Genomic DNA, 6138 nt, shown 5'->3' with positions numbered 1-6138 from the left:
GAACTTCAGTGAGTAGGCACAGCATTTTGATCTTAGTGGTTTGTAGAGGTTTATATTAAACCAGCTTTAGCTCATGTGGCCTGGAAAACCCCAAGCCAGCAACATGTTATATTGACCTTGATGGGTGACTATGGCTTATGGTGGTTTGTCTATAGGCTAAAGACTGTTTCTCCTGAGGCAAGTGATCTCAGATTCTGTTATGGTGTTTTATGTACCTGTTACTATGGCATTTATTACAGAGCAGGGCTATGTTTTGGGGTTTTGTTAAACATTTTTTGATGTGGACCATTTTTAAAGTCTTTATTGAATTTGTTACAATATTGCTTCTGTTTTAGGTTTTGGTTTTTTTGCCCTGAGGCATGTGGGATCTTAGCTCCCTGACCAGGGATCAAACCCACACCCCCTGCATTGGAAGGCAAAGTCTTAACCGCTGGACCACCAGGGAAGTCCCAGAGCAGGGCTATGTTTGAGGAAGGTCCAATATAGCCACAATCATGGACTAAAATACAACCTGATGCCAGTGCTGCTTAGAAACTTTAAAAATGAACACAACTTATTATGTGTAGTTTCTTCTGTATCTTGATTACAGTGACCCAAAACACCAGCCTCCCAGTACAGCAGCCGCCTGGTACTGGATGGTGGTATGCAGAATGCATTTATTGAGCACCTATCATGTGTCAGGCCCTCTCCCAGGCACAAGAAATATGAAGATGAACATACAGAGCTCCCTGAGCCCATGGTGCTCCCTTCCAAAGGCCATCACAATACAGGATGGTAAATGCTACAATCAAAGTAGGCGTGGAGTGCTGCAAAGCACTGAGAAGGTGCCTAAAGCCAACTTAGTGGAGAGAGGTTGCTCAGAAAACTTCCACGGAGAAGTGACACGTTACCTGAGTCTTCAAGGATTGGAGGAAGATAGCTGGCAACAGGAGGACAGAGAATGAGGTAATATTCAGGAAGAAGAAGTCACCTTTTCTCAGAGGAGATGAATTCAAGGAATTGTAAATAATTTAGCTAGAGGGAAAGGAGGCCACAAAGGGTCAAGAAGAAAGAGTATCCAGAGAGAAAGATAAACAAAGAACAAGAACAGAATAGTGAATGATTTTAGCCAGGAGGTGACAAAATTAGATACACAAGAAAGAGGACACTTGCTGCAGAGAGAAGCAGGGTAAGAGGGACAAAAAGTATTGGGGCAAAGGGTGTCTGATGGATTAGGTGAATAAAGAGGAAAGAACTGATATGAGAGCCACATTGAGGATGGAGGTGACAGGAATTAGTGGATAATCGTGCTGTATGTGGGGCTTGGAAGGTGGATGGAGGTGACAGCTAAAGGAAAAGGAAATGTTTATAATGATTCCCAGATTTCTGATCTCAGGAACTATGAGACTCTGAAGCACCACTGACTGTCACAGGAACTAAAGGAGGGCTCACTGCCCCACTGGAGTTTAAAATGCTCAGTCCATGGGGCTGGGACTAAATAGACATAGGAGATATCTAGCTAATAACAATTATACTAATAGGTAACAGTTCACTTCTCTCTGTTAAAATTAGGGTTAAGGTCAGGTTAGGGTTAGGGTTCGTTACCAATGTAACTAGAGGGTATGGTCTGAAAGTTTATGTCCCCCCCAAAATTCATATGTTGAAGTCCTAACTCCTGAGGTGATGGTATTAGGTTGTGGGGTCTTTGGCAGGTGATGGGTCATTAGGGCAGAGCCCTCATAAATGGGATTAGTGCCCTTATAAACAAGTCCCAGAGAGATCCCTCCCACCATGTGGAAGCAGGCCCTCACCAGACACCAAATCTGTCACTGCCAAGATCTTGGGCTTCCCAGGCTCCAGAACTGGGAGAAAGAAGTGGTTCTTGTTTATAAGCCACCCAGTCTGTGGCATTTTGTTATAGCAGCCCGAGCAGACTAAGACACCAGCTAAAAGCTATTGAATGTTTACTATGTGCCAGGACTTGTGCTTAGAGAAAAAAGGTAACTCACCTCAGTTTAAACAGCAGGAAAGTATACTACTGATTGCAAGCCATGTTATTCTAAATTCTTTGCATTTACTCAGTTTGTTCTGCTGTTTCCAACCAGTTCTGAGAGACTAGGGTACCATGTAAGTCCTTGTGTCTTTGTCATCCCCAATCAAAGGCCTTAGCTAAGCATGTTGGCTACTCTGTCAGTCTGCTTACCACTGTGGGGAGACTTACTTTTAAAGTGAAATTGATAAAGCAAGGCCAAAAACACTTCCACCAATAAGAATGTAGTAAATAATTTGTGCTTAGCCTTAGAAACCCTTATGCTTTACCTATAAATCAATGTACTGCAGCCCAAAAAAGCAGGGCAACGTGGAGAGAAGCTTCAAAGAGAAGGGTAGAACTTAATTTTGATGTCTTTGGGAGTAGGAAAAAAGGCATTTGCTAGTTAGGCTATAACTCTAAATTCTTTGCATGTCATCAGATTTATAAGTGACTCAGAGAGACTGTGTCTTTCTGTTTCACACATCATTTCTACCAAGCAATGGTTTCTGTGTTAGCCTGCAATTTTTCAAAGAACAGAAACAGCATCTGCATCCCACATCCATTTTCATTCTCTGGACACCACCCAGAATATGTGCTCTTCTCTTAGCAGCACTTCTAAAAGAATTACTATACAAAATAAAGATAGAATGGAAAAAAAGGTTTGTGTTTACCTGCAGATATTTAAACTTTAACATGGGAAAGAAGCAGGAAATCTTTCATTCAATTTTTTAATTACTAAAGAGCTCTGGCAACGACTCTGAGAAAATCATTTTCTACCCAGGTGGCTTTATCAGCTTAAATGATTCCCTTATTAAACAGAATTTCAAAAGGCAGTAAAAGCCAGTATAAAATAATGGGATTACTTTTGGAAGTAATACTAGGTGCTTAAATGGTAGCTTACTAATGTGTCCCCTTTTCTTTTGAACATGCACTTCAAATGTGCAACTGTCAAATGTCTAAATTATATCAGGAAATCTGATGTGACAGTGTCTGCTTAGCCACAAACTGCTGAGAGCTCTGCTCTTGGTCCAAGCCATCATGATCTGTCGCCTAGATGACAGTAATCACTTCTAAATTGGTCTCCTAGCTCTCAAGCTTACCTGCCTGCAGTCTTTTCCCCACAAAGCAGTCCTTTTATTCTCATTGCTGTACAGTATTTCATGTGTGAGTACATCTAAATTTATTTATCCATTATACTTTTGATGGGCATTTGGGTAGTTTCTTGCTTAAGTAATCAAAATTACCCAATTCATCTTTTTGGTAAGCATGCAGACATAATTTATTTAGTATATTCCTGAGAGTAAATTTGCTGGGTCATAGGGTATGTATATGTTCAGCTTCAGTAGATAGTGCAAATAGTTTCCCAAAGTGGTAATTAACATTGCATTTTTGTTTTGCTTTACCCCATTTCTTATTCCATTCAGCCTTATACATACCTTCTGTTTTTCACTTATATTTTCCTTTCAATGTTTAACAATAAATACATATGTAAAAAACCTAATCTGAAAAAATAAATTCTTCATAATTGAGGATATTCAAAACAATGTGTTCCACACTCCTGGTCTATTTGTATTTTCACATTATGCCTTTTATATACAAATTGTTTTTCCAAAACTATCAGGGGAAATGTATAACAATCCTCTAAAAATGTAAACAAGTCTATTTCACAGAGATTTTTTACATATTTTGTAAATAATTCTACCTTGAGGTTATAAATTATTACTCTGCCTTCAGATGTTCCAAACTGCTGCTTTTTATAATGACAGCTCAAAAGGGAAGAAATTGTGAGGGAGGATAAAATACTGCATTTATTCTTCAAAAATGAGACTATAAGAAGGAGAAAATACCATGGGACAATAGTCAAATGAATACCATAGAAAAATTCTTTTCCAGACTGCCCACTCCCATTCAACTCACCTCTTTCCTTTCAGTCCTGTGTTCCCTCTCCCTTCCCAAACTGAAGTGCCTATTGCTCTCAAACTGGTCCCTGCTGTCTTGGAAATGCACTGTGTTTCCCCAATAGGCTCTTTCTACCTCTTCCACCTCTCTGTGCTCCAGGCTTCCTTAACTTAACATTGAAACATTGCCCCTGGGTCTTGTGAGGTGAGTGGTTAGCTATCTTGATAACTTTATTCATCCATTCATTCATTTTTTTAAAATAAAATCATTGGACACCAATTAAGTACAAGGTATACTCTAGATGTTAAGTCTACAAAGAGAAATAGATGATAGATAGATAGATAGAATGGCATATATATGGCAAGGTCTCTTCACAAAATAAATTATAACATTGCAATAGAGATATGACAGAGAAGCAGATAACCATAGTATAAGGCAGAAAATGACTAGTGACATAAAAGAGGCACAGATAAAGTCCTAGTTTAGTTTCTCTAAAGTCCTTTAGAGAAAAGGAAAAGAAAGCTGGCATGTACCATGCTCCAAGCACTAGGCTAGGTAGAATGCATACATTAGTTTATCTTTCTCTCATATGGCTAATTCCTTCTTGTCCTTCAGGAATTCATTCAAGTGTCACCTCACCCAGGAAGACCTTCTTGACCTGACTCACCCAGCCTTTCCTCTGTGCTCCCACAATCAAAGCTTTATCAAATGACTGGATAATTGTTAGCTTATTGTCTATCATCCCAAACAATGGTAAGTACCCGGAAGTGGGGAACAATGCCTTGTCTTTGTACATTTTCAATGTCTAACTCTGAATCTGTTGCACACCAAGCTTTCAGTGATGGATGGATGGATGGATGGACAGACGGATGGACGGACGACTGAAGTACTATTAAAGCATTAGAGGAAAAGGGGGATTGTGTGAGCAACATGATAACAGGAAAATAGAAGGGAGGTTCTAGGAATTGCAGGAGTCCAGTTGGATTGTGTTATAAGAATGTGGGCAGGAAGGTGGCAGGTGACAAATGTTGAAATAGAAGATGGAGAACAGTTTGTAGTGTCTTGAACGCCAAGCTAAGGCAGCTGGATTCATGCAGTAGAGAGTGGAGAGCCACTGGGAGTTGACAAGTAGGGAAATAATAAGATCAGAGCCGTGTTTTAAAGCAATTAATCTGGCAGTTGGAATATTTTTCCTTTTTCAATAATACGTTCACTTTTCATCAAGAATTTTCTTTGCTTAACCCAAAGGAATTAATATTATACTGTGGACTTGAGCAGCCCTGATAAACATTTCTTTTTTCAAAAGAGCTCAGACCTGCATGTGTCTAGGTCAGCCTTGAGTAAAGTGTTGTTTTGCAATTTTTTTCTTTCAAGCAATTAGTCTTTATGTTACTCCCTAAGCCGACAACCACATTATTTTGATGCAACACTCTGAAATTAATTTTGAGCTGCTCCCCAAGGCCCAGCATGTGGTTACCAGCAAATGCTCACCCACAGCAGGGAGCAGCACTAGTGACTTCTATATGAGATTCTCTTCTGAGGCAACGTGTGCTAATAGAGAACACAGTCATTGTTTTCACAAGAAATAATTTTTAAATGACACATTCATCCAAAGAGATATTATCTTGGAATGTTATGAGAAACATAGGTATTGATAGGTAACTAATTACAAAGAATAAATCAATACTAAAAATTAGACCATCATCCTTTGACAATCACATATTATTCAATTTATCTGCCATAAGCCAGTTTCTATAACAATGCACGTGTACCAAATCATCAAGTAATAACTTTGGATCACTTTAGATAAAATCTGCATCTTAAAATTGTAAGCTTATACCAGTAAACATTAAACAGGCAAGTTCAGTTGATATTTTGCTTTTAATAACATTTATTTTCTCTAGTTTCCCAAACCCATTGCTGATCAGTATTTCTACAAGTTCTGTTTTTCTACATACTTAATTCATATGCACATAAATATATATAGGTCATTTTAAAACTTTCATATCTGGAAGAAGATTGAAAACATTTTTATAACAGTCTAGTTAACTCTGGATAATCAGAGGGCAAATATTTATCACTTCATTTATCTTAAAAAATCTTTCATTCTAATACCTGCTCTAGGTAAACATTTGCTTTTTTTTTGCCAGCTGGATATTCACTATATAATCAACTTAATAATTGCTTTGCTGACACTTAATTCCCTTCATTTTTATTTTTTAAGAAGA

The sequence above is a fragment of the Eschrichtius robustus genome, chromosome 6 (assembly GCF_028021215.1).
Source record: "Eschrichtius robustus isolate mEscRob2 chromosome 6, mEscRob2.pri, whole genome shotgun sequence".
Lineage (NCBI taxonomy): Eukaryota > Metazoa > Chordata > Mammalia > Artiodactyla > Eschrichtiidae > Eschrichtius > Eschrichtius robustus.
The sequence above is the reverse complement of the archived record's forward strand: the minus strand, read 5'-3'. Positions refer to the sequence as shown.